The sequence below is a fragment of the Pimephales promelas genome, chromosome 17, assembly GCF_988280905.1.
Source record: "Pimephales promelas chromosome 17, fPimPro1.hap1.1, whole genome shotgun sequence".
NCBI lineage: Eukaryota > Metazoa > Chordata > Actinopteri > Cypriniformes > Leuciscidae > Pimephales > Pimephales promelas.
In genome coordinates, this window is record NC_142785.1 from 26,787,447 (window position 1) to 26,804,373 (window position 16,927).

At 36.8% G+C, this 16,927-nt stretch overlaps 1 protein-coding gene across 2 annotated transcripts in view; it reads left to right on the forward strand.

Annotated features, from left to right (window-relative positions):
• ndst2b (N-deacetylase/N-sulfotransferase (heparan glucosaminyl) 2b) overlaps positions 1-16,927 on the forward strand; it is a 67,464-nt gene that overhangs the window by 24,184 nt on the left and 26,353 nt on the right. The gene's annotated exons all lie outside the window — the stretch shown is intronic.

Here is a 16,927-nt window from a genome sequence, read left to right on the forward strand (position 1 = left end):
CTTGTGTTTTTATTTAGGCTATAAATATTTAGTTTAGTGCAGAGAGAAAATAACGGAATAAACAAAAACAAAAATTAACTTTTTCTCATGCTGAGAGATACGCTATGCCTATTTGTGTGAGGAAAATTTTAAAAATATTGTGTTGTAAAAACTAAAAAGAATGAGACAGAGAACGGTTGTTGTTTTTATTTGAGCTTATGCATATTTGAGCTATGCATATTACACATTGGATCATTGTTGTCCATGGTCAGGGACTATTTTTTTAGCGGAAGGAATGCTTTTATTGATTTAACTTCATTTTTTACTTTTAATACTGTGTGGTAACCGTTTTATAAAAGCAATAAGGTACTCAAAGCAAGTGCTGTATCGTGAATAAGTAACGGCTGAAGGGGTTGCAGGTTGCACTCCACTTCGCATTGTGCCTAACAACGTTCTTCAGTCGTTACTTATTCACAAAACAGCACAGCCTCATAAAGCAGAATACTTTAGCAGTCAGTATAAACCCTTGCAGTTTAAAAAGATATTATCTGTACAAAATGGTAAATGATAGACAGATTTATAATGGTAAACATGAAAGCCCAATTCGGACGGGACTCATTTTCATGAAGGACGTTCCTGTTACTTTGTGTTTTTAATCCTGTCCAAACCTGCCATTTCTGTGTTTATCTCAAACAACTTCAATAAAAAAGCCAGGACAAGTTACCTACTGTTTTTTTGGCAAACTCAACTGGAACTCAAACATCGTTTAGAAAACTAGGCCAGTCTTAATGGAGCTTTGAACATTTAATTTAAGATTTTCGTTCACTTCCAGTTCTAAGCCTAATATTTATTACACACTGCATACCTTGCTGATAATGGAGGCGTCTTCTAATGTGTCCTTAGCAGAGATAGAGTCATCATCTGATGAAATATAATGAATTCCCTCATGATTTCTTTTCCTGCATCAATAGGCTCAGTATTAAGAGCTACTTAGCTTGAGTGTCTGAGCATGAACCTCTAGTTAGCAGAACTGTTTGCAGAGTAGCTACAGATTTATTATAGAGTGATATATTCCCGACTTTCTTCTGTAGAACACAAACGGAGAAATTCTGAGAAATTGAATAAAAGGCATGAAATACATTTATAATAAATGTCCATATGACTTTTGTATTCCAAGTCTCCTTTTGTGTTCCACAGAAGAAAGATGAACTATACTTTTGTCCAGAGATTGAGGCAACTTTTTGGTTTTTGTAGATTGTGATGGTTTGGATAAGCAGTGTATAGTCAATAGTGTCTAATTGTTACATTTATATGTGCTTGATCAGAGTTAAAATCACTAATCTTTTTATTGTTATTTATTTATTTAAATGTTTATATTTTTTCTAATTAACATTAAGAAATCACTTCATGAAACACAAACAGAACCAGAATAATTATATGTAGAATAGAATCAGATTCATTTCTAACATCAATGGCTCGTTTTTTTCCCCCCACCCTGCAGAAACAATGTAGAGATTTGAACGTCAGCAGGTTAAAAATAGCTCAGTGTAAAAGTGGTTTTCTGTAAGAACATATCCTCCACCACCGGGAGATGCGACTAATGGAACACATGCTAAAGCCGTCATGTTGGCATATTGGCGCTAATGGACTCGCTGTGTGTTCCGGTCTTCTTTGTTTGAGTGTCCTGCAATCTCTCATGACATTCAGAGATTTAGCTTTCAACAAATCATTACACACCACCTGTGCACATTGGTTGGTCCTCATCCTGCTCCAGCTACATTTTCACTAATATTTAATAGAACAAAACCAGCACATGATGCACTCTACTTTTACCTTTGCATTTTGTCTTTTTGAAGTATATTTAATCAGACTTAAATATTAAAATACCAAGCATGTGCCTGGTTGTGTGTGTTCCTCAGTATTTTGTCTTTGATTGCATGCTGCTGAATGAACCCATTATCTTCCTTACACAGTGTTGCACTGCAAAATAGTGCTGTCTACTTATTTTTTAAGTCATATTTGCGGACATTAGATGTTTATACATTATTCAGACTTTACAAAGTTGGACAGAACAGTTTGTCTCAACACACACAATACTCTCATTATGATAAACACCCATGTGGATTTTCATTTGCTGCATGGATGTTGAGATGTATGTGAGGAGTTTATTTTATGTGGGTCTTGCAAAATAAGACACATACTGTATTATAGCTAAATAAGACAATAAGCACAGAGGTTGACTTGACCAGCCATGTCTTGTGTGCACCAGAAGAAATCAGTGATGTTTAACATTTTTGCCTTCACTCTAAAAAATGTTGGGCTCTTTTAACCCAATGGCTGAAATACATTTGGTTATTTAGCATTTTTTGTAGCAATCTGATTAAATAATGCATCAACACTCTAAAAATGCTAGGTTGTTTTAACCCAACTTTGGGTTTGTCCATATTTGGGTTAAAACATCCTAGCATTTTTAGTGATGCATTATTGACTGCTACAGAAATGCTAAATTACCAAATTTATTTCAGATATCATATTATTATTGGACACTGTATCTGTAATGCAACAGTGTAGCAATGATTGTAATGTTTGGTGCATAATGGATTTTACAGACTTTTTTTTAAGTATGCAGTTGTGCACTCTAAAAATGCTGGGTTGTTTTAACCCAATTTTGGGTAAAATATGGACCCAGCCATTGGGTTAAAATGTATTTTAAAAATGTAACCCAATGGTTGGGTTTGTCCATATTTTACCCAAAATTGGGTTAAAACAACCCAGCATTTTTTAGAGTGTATATATAGTACAGTATATACTGCACAGTATACAGTAGGCGGCTAGTATGCCAGCCTTTGACGTTGAACGGGATATGGCTCAGTGGTTTCTGAGAGACGGCTTGTCAAGCTGTTGGCTGTTTTTATAATTGCTTCCTAAGACTCACTTCCAGTGCTTTTTAAAGGAGTAGTTCACCCGAAAATGAACATTTTGTCATCATTTACTCCCCCTCCATATTACTAAAGCAGAAAGTCTGTCCTTCTATTTTACATAAAGACAGTGGATGTTCATTTTTACTGTCAAGCTGCAAAATGGACAAAAGCACCAAATTTAACAACATGTGTCCCAACGCGTCAATTAAAAATATGACTAAGGCAAGATCATTAGTGAACAGTGCCTTCATAAATAATACTGTGTAGGGGGTCATAATGACATGAGGATGAGTAAAATAACTATTGCAGTAGTTTTATGGAACAATCAGACGTGTGTGTGTGTGTGTGAGTCTGTCTGAATCTCTAGTCTGGCCTGATAATGAGGGATGAATAAGGAGAAAGGGCAGAGAGGGAGGTAAAGAAAGTTTGGAAGATGTAGTTTTACTGCATGTTGCGGCTCATTCAGGCTGACAAGCCAGTACATGTTATTTTTATCTATTTTTTTCCTTTCACTGTGTTTGGCATGTATGTGCACACACACACTATCTCTCTCTCGCTCTCTCTACAGTGCATACGCAACATACAAACCCGGCTCTGACGTTCTTTATGGGTTTCATTTGCTTTTGCTTTATATCAGAGGTCTAATGTGTATTGTTTCTGGAAAATTAAGGGAAGAGAAAACCAGACAAAAGGAACATAAAGAGTGAAAGCTTTCTATAAAGTGTTTATGGTCCGACCTATAGCAATGCATCCTTCTTCAACATCGCTGCTCTGTTATAAACTTCATAATCAGATCCTGCCCAAAAATTTCCCCAGATTCTGTTACCATGAGCCTGAAGTGTGCCGTGAGGGATTATGTAAAAAGAATGGCCACTTGAATTCCTTACATTTTTCAGCATTTCTCAGGACTGGATGTCCCTGAGGTTGGATGCTGTTTTAACACTTTATATACACTGGACTGGGAAGCTTCCAGAAGGACTGTGGCATCTGTCAGTCTTCAGCTCTGACTGTATTTCCGGTGGCAGCACAGGGAATATGTAATCTATTCCTCTTGGAGCGCTAGTGGTGATTTGTAATGTTTCTATAATTCATTATTTTCCCTAAAATGCAGAGTATGTGATTTTATTCAGGATGAATTATACATGCATGGTGTTCTCCTGCTACATCTCCGGCTTAAAGCTGGATAAGATGAAATTATGTTTTTCTCTTTCCTCTCTTTTTTCCTTCCTTAACTCTGCACAATGGCTCTTTAGTCAAAAATACATTTAAAAGACAAGTCTTACTTATTGGCTTTGTAGTTAGTCTTTTTGACGTTTATATATAATCAGACTTAAATATTAAAATACTGTGTGTGTGTGTGTGTGTGTGTGTGAGAGAGAGAGAGAGAGTGTGTGTGGTTGTTCCTCAGTATTTTGTCTTTGATTGCATGCTGCTGAATGGACTCATTATCTTCACTGCAAAATAGTTTTGTCTGCACATTTGTTAGTCATATTTGTGGCCATTAGATACTGTATTTATACAATTTGTCTCGGCACAGAAAAAATACTCCCATTATGATAAACACCCATGTGGATGTTTATTTACTGCATCATGGACGTTGAGATTTTTTTTTTGTTTCTGGAAGAATTTTATTCAGGATGATATATGCTGACTGAGACCAAATGATGGGTTTCTCTTTCCTTGAGCTTAACTCTGTACTAAACTCTCTTTAGTCAAAAATAGAAACACTCACCTCACCTGACAAAGCTGGTGGTGAATACTTTATCAGGTTTTGTGTTACTTTATTGGTATAAAGGCAGCAGTTTTAAATCAGTTGTCACTGTTTTTTTTTAATCCTATTTACAAGAAGTGCTATTGATGCAAATGAAAGGGCTGTCAAGATTGACGTTTGTCTTCCTTTGAAGCTTCTGGAAAGCCATATGCTCTCCTTCAGTTGACACCGACAACCTCGCAGTTTGCGGTTCGCCCCTCTGTCCTGCTAATTCACGAGATATCTCACCCAAAAATTCTTTCATTTACTCAACCCTGATATTGCTCCAATTCTGTTAGACATTCTTTCTTCTGTGAAACACAGAAGAAGTGTTTTCTTGTCTATAATATGCAAGTCAATGTTGTGTGTACAAAAACAGTTAATCAAAATATATTTTGTTTTAAAAGGGAAGGCAATCTTCAAGGGTTACATCCGTTAGTTCACCCAAAAATGAAAATTCTGTAAGTATTTACTCACCCTCATGTTGTTCCAAACCTCTATGACAGATCTCATTCCCTATTGACTACCATAGTAAGTATTTTTTCCTACTATGGTAGTCAATGGGCAATGAGATCTGTTTGATTAAGGCCCCGTCCACACTACTGAGTTTTCGTTTAAAAACGGAGAATTAAAACGAATACGATCTCCGTCCACACCAGCGTTTTGTCTGCGTATTAGAATTGATCTCCGTCCACATTAAAACGACTGAAAACGCAGATCACGTGACCATTCACCAACACTGGGCATGCGCGCGCCGGTGTAAACAGTGTTTGGCGAATCAGGGAAGGAAACGTCATGACTGATGACACCCAATCATAGAGCCGAGCGTGAGCCTCTGCGTCATTGTTTGTAAACTCCTCCGTTTTGTCTCGTCCACACTAAAACGCCCTCCGGAGTTTCAAAACGCAAAACGCAGCTGCAGCGTTTCTAAACTTCTCCGTTTTAGGTCTTCGTTTTTCCCGTTTTAGTGTGGACGGGAGGTGCAAACGTAGCAAAAGGTCTCCGTTTTTAAACGAAAACGCAGTAGTGTGGACGGGGCCGAAAAACATTCTTCCAAATATCTTCCTTTGTGTACAGCAGAACAAATAAACACATAGAGGTTTGGAACAACATGGGTGAGTAAATACTGACAGAATTTTCATTTTTGGGTGAACTAACCCTTTAAGTTAATGCTGCTGTAGATGGTGACGCAAGTCCTCTAAATCTTAAAATTGAATTATTAAAAATTGCCATTACTGAGGAGTACCCGGAACCTATTTATGGTGCTTTCCATTTGTTGAAATTCCTATTTCCCAGTAGTAACTTTTAACTGGAGTCCCTCAAGGCGCAGTAAGACTGTGCAACTCTTCAGAATCCAATTTCAGAATCCAATATGGCTGCTCAGCTGCAGTGAAACCGTCTCAATCTCAATAGGGCACACAGTACTGTCCAACCTCAATTTATGGACATCATACTTTGGTGTTATTTGTGCAATAGGCCTATCACTTTTTAAAATTGTTTTTATTTCAAAAGAGCAAGCACAAAAAAGCTTTACCTGGTGTGTCCATTCGTTTTCTGACCTGTGTTCTGGAATGCAGTCAACCCGGGTGGGACATCATTCCCAACTCTGAAACTCCTCTTCTGAGGTAAATGAGGCACAGCTTTACACTAACACCCAGCTGTTTGGAGGCAGTATAAGATTTTTTCAAACATTTTGAAAAAATGTGCTCACTGAGGCTGCATTTATTTGATTAAAATACACTAATGTAAAATATTATGACAATTATATATTCAGATGGCAAAGTTGAATTTTCAGCAGCCATTATTCCAGTCTTCTGTATCACACGATCCTTCAGAAATCATTCTAACACACGGATTTGGTGCTCAAGAAACATTTCTTATTATTATCAACATACAGTTGTGCATCTTAAATGGTGACACAAGTTCTACTTTTTATAGCATTCAGCTAGACCTTCAGTCCTCCTCACTGGCCTTTTTCACACATCCTCAGCTGAATATAAGGCTCTTGTGCCAGTTTGTTTTTTGTTCCATGTTTACATATTTCAGAGGGCTATTAGATGTTTAGAGCTGTTAGTCTAGGGTAAAACCATTACCTCAGCTAACATCACTGCCCTACTTGCATTCAGCCTGAGGTTAACCTATGGCCGAAGCCCGAGTTCTGTTTACATCATTCTGTGGTCTCTGAGCTAAACTTAGCCGGCACAATCCATTGATTTCACCTCTAAAATCCTTCCAAATATTTGTAGAACGATCACTGCCGTTTTATAGTTGCTAAGTAGAGTGAAGGCAGAGCGAGAGGTGCACACAGCAATGTATAAAACATCTCTAACTGCCTTTTTTTCAATATCTCCTGGTGGCAAAAGTTTGGCCACTTTGGTAACCTTGACCTGTTTCATGTTTCTTCTGGTGGGATTCATTAGCCACATGTATGTTCCTTTGGTGGTACTGATGTGTTTAGTGGTAGTTGGTTGATTCACACATCACACAAACAGGTCTGTGTTCCTTGTGTTTCTTCTTGAAGCAAGCACCTCTATGATCTTGAAAAGACCTCGCATACACAGCCATCGTTACATGGTTCGATTTGCTGATCAGACTTAGTGTTCAAATCCAAATGTGTCGAACCGCGGTCATATTTATTGTAACGTGTGATATTGCATATATTTGTATTATATGTATGTAAATTTAATATTATATACAAAATGTTCTCCTTTTGGCGGTTGCTCTTGACTCTTACAAAAGATACATTAAACATTAAACCACTATGTTTGTCTGAGCCATCAGCTCTATGGTAAATGTATACAAAGCTGGCTAGATAAAAGTAATTGTGGTGTCTCACCCATGACATCCCTGCATAAAGCAGCGTTTACTGTAATGATTTTAAGGTTTCCTGGGCTGAGTGAAGTGGAGAATAGTGAGAGTGTATTTTGGGCAGAGCTTAACAGGTGAGCTAGATGTTCAAAAGCCCCAGAAAACTTAAATCTGTCCTTAGAGCATCCGCTTCAAAGACACACCAGTAGACTTTATTAAAGACTAATGTGCATGCTCTGGCCCTGAGACGTCAACAGAGGAAGTGATTTTGCTGTTTACCTTCAAGCTGGATTCCCCAGTAGACTTTATCACTTTCAGTGTGTTCTGGATTTGCTGAAAGAGCTGTTTATTCATCTGTCATTGTTTGTTCATCTTAATGTTGTTTAAAACCCACGTGAACCCATGTAATTCGCTTTTTCCCCCATGCAATTAAAGCATAGAGGGGGTGTGAATGTCTAAAAAAAGACAGAAGAACACATAAAAGTAATCCATATGATTTGTGCACTATTAATCTTCTGAAGATAAACCCTAAAAAAGATTAAAAACATTTATTACCAAATAAGAATTAAGCGCTGTGGCAGAGGGCAACATTATTTGGTACAGTATATTCATCTTCATAAGACTTAATTGGAATATAGTGCACAAGTCATTAGTAACTACATTTATGGTACTTTTTGTCCTTGAAAGGGCCTGCATGATTCATTATGACTTAATTGCGTGGAAGGAAGCAAAAAACTATTTTTAATTTTGTGTTCTATGGAAGAAAGTATGTCATAAATTCTTGAATAATTTAAAATTGATGTCATTTAAACCCTTAAAGGGGTCTTGACATTTTGACATCCAATTTTCCTTGATCTTTTGATATATGAAGTCATTGAACCATTGAAAGATCCTGCAAGTTTCATAGCTTAAACTGTCCTCCTCATTATAAATAAAGCATTTATTTAATCAGGCCCCAAAAACGGCTTGTTTTGATATCGCGGGGTCTGTGATATCACATGGGCAAATACATTTGCATATGACTGCCTGCAGAGCAAGACATCAACTAATAGTTATACATAATCATCACACCATAGGCCCATTACTTTAAAGGCTGACAGTTACCTCACTGGATGTGAGCGTTGCATTGCGATTCTGACATAAACCACACACTTGAGTTGACAATACATGAATATCAGTTGATGTCACCAACATCTCCTCACTGACGTCACTCGCTTCTAAAACTTGTCTGCCACCATCTTGAAAAGAGTAAAAGAACATTCACTTTGACATGTCTTGTTCAAATACCTTATACCTTATCAAATACCCTACCATTTCCAATGCTGGGATCCTTCTAAATTCTGTACAGAGGCGTAAACAAGTAAATGGTTTATTTTAATGGCGTCCCGGGTTGTTGGAGGATTATATGTTTGTTCAGACAGAGCATTTTGTTTTGTTCACAAATAAACTTTTGTTGACCGATGAAGTAGCCAACTGAACTGAATCTGACAGCAGCTGCATCACAAACCATAAGTAAATTATTTCATAAAGCTTTGTTTTTTGTAAATGATGGTGTTATGATGAATAATAATTAATTAATAATGTTTCCAAAACTATGTTATGTTAGCCAGTCTTGACATGTATATGTATATGTGTATGTATATATATGTATGTATGTGTGTGTGTGTTTGTGTGTTTGTATTGTGTGCAAAAAACTTTTAAGTGAACCTCAAGGAACATAATGATAATTTAAAAAAAATGTCAAGACCCCTTTAAAGATGTACAATTAGTTGGTATTTAATTAATGCATTTATTAAAGAAACGGCATTGTGAGTGTGTATGGCAAGAGCACTGCCACTGAGACATGATGATTAAACTCCTAGATGTCATAACAGATGGTTTCAGCCTTCTTGCATGTTTTCTGCAGAAGGAAGCTTGCACCTTAGACCAAAGGATAATGGTATGCCAGCTGCACCAGCTCGCTGTAGGTCCTCCTGCTGTGAATATGGAGATGGCAGGCAGCCTTGAGCACCCCTCATTTACACACACACACCCCGTTAGATAATCTCATGGGAGAGCCGGGCCTGTTTGATCCCATCCAACAAGGCACTGCAGGCAGGGGGTACAGAATAATCAACCAGCTCAGCTATCCCTCCATTCCCCACCTCTCCATCTCTTCCTCCTTTCATCCCTCTTCTTTTGTCAGTGCATGGTGATGGATAGGGCGCTCGTGGCAGAGTTCTAGCGATTTCTTTTCTTGTTTTTTATTTTTTTTATCAAGACTTAGTGCTGGAGATGTATCACAAACCAGAAGGATTTTAATGATTCCTTGATAGTCTTGTTATTTCAGGAAGCTAAATGTCTGCTTTGGGTAAATTAAATGTATGTATTTGTTCAGTGAGAATCTCTTTTCTCCAGGTTTTATATATTAAAGAGCTTATGATATAACAAAACAGTGTTTACAGCATATTTAATGTTTGCATAATCTACTCTACACTAACATATATAGATATATAGTGATTTATATATATATATATATATATATATATATATATATATATATATATATATATATGTGTGTATATAACGATTAATCGCATCCAAAATAAAAGTTTGTGTTTACATAATATAGGTGGGTGCACTGTGTATAATTATTTTGTGTATATATAAATACACATACATGCATGTAAAATATTATTTATATATAAAATATTTATATTTATATACAATATAAATTATATATAAAACTATATACATAAAAAAATTCTTAAATATATATACAAGCATGTGTGTGTATTTTTATATATATATACATAAAATAATTATCCACAGTGCACCCACCTATATTATGTAAACACAAACTTTTATTTTGAATGCGATTAATCGTTTAACAGCCCTAATATATATAATAAAACATATATAAAAAATATAGGCTAACCAATAATGGTAGACACTGGCCAGTATCTGGCCAGTCTCTACCATTATTGTTTAGCCTACATTTTTCAGTTTCTTGACTTCTATACTATGGATTTCCTCTGAAACGTGAAATTTACAACCACCTTTTAAATATTTACTGATGCCTCTTAAACAAAAAACTGGTTATTTTCAAGTCCATTTCCTCTCTATAACAGCCACTAATGCTCTATCGGTGAGAGAAAGCCGAAAGAATGAGCCTCCTCTTTGAGTCTTTCAGCATGTCATGAATATTTCAGCGTTTCATCCGATTCTAGAATGGCCCGATAGCCTTTCAGGGGAGCCGTTGTCTGCTGCTCACCATCCAAATTATGAAGCACTGATAGGTGTTTTTGAGTGAAGGTAGAAGTCAAAGAAGTCCTTGGGTATATTTTTGCAAGGAATAGGAATCATTTTGAGCAGAGCTATTCCTGTAGCGACGCTTCAAAACAGACATTCACACTTTGGCAGCGAACGTTCATTTACAGTTTCTGTGAAAGTTCTCAGTTAAAATTTCTCTCAAACAGTATTTATATATTACGAGTGTCACCCAGTCTGTCATTTAGATCTTTCATTTGACTTCTCTTTTGTAATCTTTGAATAGTGCTTTTGGATATGTTATTGTGTACCAGGATAGCAGGTCATTTGTTTAGTCAGGTGTGATCTCGCACACAGGAAGAGAACCAAGCTCATACTCTTTCCTTGAAGCAAAATGTCAGATTTTGCATTAAACACACTGAATTAATTCGTCCATGATGCTGAAGTGCTTTTCTGTGTTGTCATGGCAACAGACTCAACACTTGTTCCCATGACTTCAATAATGTGTTGGTAACCTAGCACTCATCCCCCATGACTGACTCTAATTGGTTAGATTTCAAGACATCAATAATTCTAATTTTCAAGAAGTATTCAAGCATTTGTCATTTGGGTGCTGTAATATTGACTATCTGTCAATAATGTAATATCAGATGGTATCTGATGTCATTTTATTTTTAAGGCACGCTATTAAATCTGGTCAAATTATCTAAAGCCTTCATATAGCTCAAACAGAGCATGCTAGCTTTGGATGTGCCCGATACGGAAAAAACATGTTTGAAAAGGACTCTAATCTGGGACATGGGGATGGAAAAAAAATATGAGATGGGGGAAAAATATATATATTTCAATGCTTTTGCATTCTCTCACACTTATATTGTTGGATAATTATAATGTATATTTGCAGGCATCAGACAGGAACGCATGGATGCTTCATTTGTGATCATACGTACTCTGTGTATAGGGAGTGACCACACATTTTACTACTGTAGATAAGAGATAGGATTGATTTAGATTAAGCCAGGATTGTCTTAGTTAAATTAGGACATTTAAGTTGCTTTTATAAACATGGCTTTGACCAAAACATTACTGGTGTGCATTTTGAGACAAAACCATAGAACTGACATAAGAAATGTCAGAGGAAGTTGCATTGTTAAAACCGGTCAAACATGTAGCCTATTTTAGTCTGGGACTAGCTTAAGCCTTGTCTGTGAAACCGCTCAGGATCTATTGCTCACCAAATCCTCCGACGTCGTCCTGTCAATCACCTTTCCTTCTTATCTCCACTTCACGAGATATTTGCCCAAATCCTTGAAGTATAAGAAGTAATAGTAATATAAGATTTTTAGTACACGTTATTTCGATGATCCACTTTCATTCTACTATCAATATTATAACTAACTTTGTAACAACATGTCATCTAACTCTCTTTAGTGTATTAGTACTGTAATAGACTGTTTGGTTAGGGTTTGGGTTAGTAGAATACAGTGTTGTGCCTGAAAGCTTTCATATTTTGGGCGAACGTGAACTGAACGTACTGCAGATGAACGTTACTGTGAACGCGTTCATTCTGGTGTCTGTGAATGCACGCTCTCTCAATTTAACTTCGTTAAGAACTTCCTTAACTTCGTTAACTTCTCAATTTAACTTGGTTAATAGGGTGCCAGATTTCTATAGAGCCTTCCAGGCGAAAACCCGGCTAAAACACATGTAAACAGGCCTTAATATTTAGCGAAAAAACACCCAATCTGGCAACACAAGACACCAGTAATAATAACAATAAATAAATAAAAAAGCTTGCAGCATATGGAAAAAAAGAACTATGAATGAACTACTTCATTTTTTTGAAGTATGAACTATGAACTACTTCATTTTAAAATGTGTCAACTGAACTTTGAACTAGTTCATGTAGAAAGTGAACTTTCCCAACACTGGTAGAATAAGTTGAAATGTAGTTGCAAAGTTACTTATAGTTTATAGAATGTCTAAAGTGGACCATCTAAAGTGTATTACCAATCTTTAAAGCCTGTAATGTCGCATTATGATATTATCCATCCTCTTTTAGAAAGCCTCTCCTAGATGTAGACCAAAGGCAGAGTGAGAGATCTACCATACGTTCATGCTGTGTTTGGATTGGAACTGGACAGGAGTGGGAGGACAGATTAATGTGGCCTTTTACACAGTACTCTGTGTGCTTGTGTTAATAAACACCCTCTGAACACTGGTGATTGTCAGGAAGGAGGACAGAGGTGGGGTGTATTTTGTTGTTTTCTTCCAGTTTGTCAACAGTCTTCACTAGTTTTCAGAGTATTGCTAATTAATTTACAAAACAAGACCATCAACATTCATTACTGTTGTAGCTGACATTTAATAATCCTTGCTGCAATTTAATGCTTAATAAAAGTATTATTTTAAGAAATGTTTTACTGGCCTTACTCTTTTGAATGTTTGTGTATCTAAATATGCTTTTACATTGTGTTGTACTTCCTTTTGGCAAACTCTGAGAGAGAAACACTGTATATTTTTATAGTTTTTACAGATATAAAGCACCCTGTCCACCTTCTTGGTAGGAAGCTATTGAGATTGTCCTGACCTCTGTGCCGTCTTGCAGATTTAAGATGACAGCAGTGGGATGCGTCTGCTTTTTGTTCGGTCACATCTCATAGCTGCTTCAGGAAGCTGCCTGTGTCTTTGTCATCCACGCTGTGATGTGGGTAAACAGAGGTGTTGAGGATGACATTTGTCTGAGGAGTTATGTGAAAATGAAAGTGGTCACGCAAGGTCTCCAAGGGAGTGCATGTGTCAGTGCAAACAGGCTCAGAGTCAGACTATAACAGGATTTGCAAACAACACTAAGGAAATTCCTTGTTCTTCTTTTATGAATAATTTTTCTTTCCAACGTTTCCATTTGAATTGAATTTTTTTTCTTGAAATTTTTCTTTTTCAGTTCTTGAAAAAAAACTTTTGCTGATAATTTACTCACCCCCATGTCATCGAAGATGTCCATGTCATTCTCTCTTCAGTCGAAAAGAAATGAAGGTTTTTGATGAAAACATTCCAGCATTTTTCTCCATATAATGGACTTCAATGGGAACCAAACGGTTCAAGGTCCAAAAGACAGTTTCAGTGCAAACTGCAAACTGTTCAAAGGGCGTTAAACGATTCCAGACGATGAATAAGGGTCTCATCAAGCGGAACGATCGCTCATTTAATAAATAAATAACAAAGTTTAAGTTTTATAAGCTCAAATGGTCGCCTTGTTCTGTGATACACGTTTGTGACTCTCCTGTTCGAACTCGTTCATCAAAATGAACAAATCTTTTTCCGAGTCAATTCGTTCAAAGAAGTTCTTAACTTAGTCGTCTTAGTAGTCTTTTGATTCCTCTGACTTACATTAGAATGTTTACCATTCAAAAGTAATTGACAGCGATTGTCATTGTAAAATTTGCATATTGTATTGAAATCATAAGCTACATTGATTCTCATGCACATTCATAAGAAAACTAGATTTTTGCTTTCTTTCAGAAAATGCAAATCTAGTTACTTCTACTCAAGTGGCACTGAGCATGAGCAGTAAAACATTATGTTCCCAGAAAATGCATACAAGCATATATATATATATATTATAGCAGTAAGTCACTTGAGGCAGTTTATTACAGTGACTTTACAAAGGCAAGGGGATGTTACCCCCTTAAAACCCCATCTTAAACATGTAATAAACTCCTAGACATGATTTTTTCTTTCATAAAATGACTGAAAAAGCAATATGACTAAGACGCCAGAGTGCTTTAGACTGCATTAATATAGTAAATTCAGCTGATGAGTTGTCAGGTTGGACTGAACTCACTCAATGAGATTCTAGAGATAGAACTGTTTTATAATGTGCATTATTTATACCCTCATATGAACAGCACGATTTGCTCTTTGGTTCCATCAATCACAGTTATGACTCCTCTGTACCCTGTGGTCAGAGATTTTTCCTCTGTATCTGAGGAGATGGAATTAAATGGTAGCTCAAGTTCATTCGAGCAGATCTTGGGTTTTGATTATTGGCTACGACATGGGACGAGTGGTTTTCTGTGAGTGGAAAAACACCTTTGGTAGATATCATATCCTTCTCTGGCCCTGTCTGGAGCCTGGCTTTTCCTTTGTCCAGGCATTTTAATTGACAGCATCTGGCTGTAGTCCCATTCCACCACTGCAGGAGTCTTCAGCCCAACCTCATACTGTCACATTGTTTCACAGGGATGTAATTAAGGCTTATCCTTTGCAATGACGGCAGAGAACCTTTTACCACAAAGGGGTTTTAGGTACTTTATAAATACGGGATATAAAATTCCTCCAGCGCCCAGTGGATGTCAAGGCAAGATGTCATAAATGTGATCAGAATTGACAGACTTTGCAGTTGACAGGTGCTAGATTTCCCTGTAAAGTTGGTTGTTGAAAAATGCCCGTAATTTTGAGATATTCCTTGGTGAATTTGTGTCATTTTGGAATAAACTGTGTATATTCTCGCCTGTCAAATTACGAATGAGTTTCACCATTGGGTAAAAAAAACTTATCGAAAACTTATTTTATATGAAGAAATATTTTTCTTGAAATATTGTTGCATTTCCATCATGAATAATACAATTGTAGGGCTTTTTACACTGAACTACCATCTTTCTAAACCCTTAGGAAAGGCCACTAGTGGTGGCAAATACTGTAACTGGAATTTGTTTCTGCTTTTGTACATTTCCAGTGATTGCCACAAGCAGTTTTTAATTATTTTATTCTTTCATTTACAAACTGTATTTCTCCAATCAGTGTTATTGATTGACCTCATAAATATGCAACGTTAAACTGGGGTTTACATATGCACAGTGTAAAATCTTAAAAACCTGAGATTAATTACTAACCCAGGGGGAAATAAGAACAGCGTGAAACAAGATAACACAGGATTATGTATGCATTACATTTATAGCATTTTATTTACAGACAGAGAGGAAAGTGCGATCAGGAAGTGACGTGACCCGTGAATTTGAACCTTTGAGACTGAACCAACATATCTTACAATATACACATACTACATGTCAACTAACTCTCATTAATTTGCACCTTCATGTAACAGCTCTCATTAATTAATAGTTTTTTGGGGGTTAGGGTTTGTAGATAGTCTAATGACTGGTAGTTGACATGTACAGTTAGTTGTAAATTTACTTATTCCACAAACGGGACTTTCTAAATAAAGTGTGATCAATTGAAAGTCGGTCCAAGGCAGTTGTGCTGGTTAATATGTTTGTGGAAATTTTTTGGATCTTTTGTAAAATTATAAATGTCTTTACTGTCAATTTATTGCAAGTAGGGGTGTCACGATTTCGATATTAAATCGAAATCGATCGAAATTAATTCAATGGTATCGAAATCGAAATAAAAAATGGTATCGTCGATACTGCCACGCCCCATGTCGCGTCCGTGATGGAAAGTTCGGATCGTTTTACTGACACTATTGTTCAATCTCGTTCATCAAAATTAACTAAACTTTTTTGCTAGTCATTTCAGGGGCTTTAAATGTTATACTATTAACATGCAAATTCCCCGAACATTAAGAAGATGTACATATTGAATGCAGTGAAAAATAATTTGCAGAGAACATAATTACTTTACCTCCCGAGTCTTTTGTTCATTTGTCGCGTGACAGAGGCAATGAACAGATCGTTTATGATGAATGACTCATTCATGATGAACGACTCATCACAGTGCGGAAAACAAAACACCTGTTGAAAGGCTGCGAGTCCTCTAACTGACACATATGGCAACTATAGAAGACCCATCAACGGAACTTGAACACCCTCCTGCTTCTCTGAAGTCGCCGGTGTGAAGGTATTTTGGATTTGCAGTACGGTATGTTGACAGCGTTCGCGTTGTCGACAAAACAGCCACAGTTTGCAAGCTCTGCTATGTGCGTGTACCATATTCGTCCTCTGGCAACACGATTAACATGGCTGCGCATCTCCGCAGACAGCACAAAAATATAGATTTGTCGGTCAAACCAACAACTGTACAAACTACTCTCCCGTCTTCATTTGGAATTAAACTTCCAAGTAACTCAACTCATGCAATTACAAGCGCCTTAGGAGTATTCATCGCTGCAGATATGAGACCTTTCGGTGGTGGAAAACTCCGGATTTAGGGCCGGTTCACATATCATGTCTTTTGCGCGCTCAAGTACGTTATTTCAAAT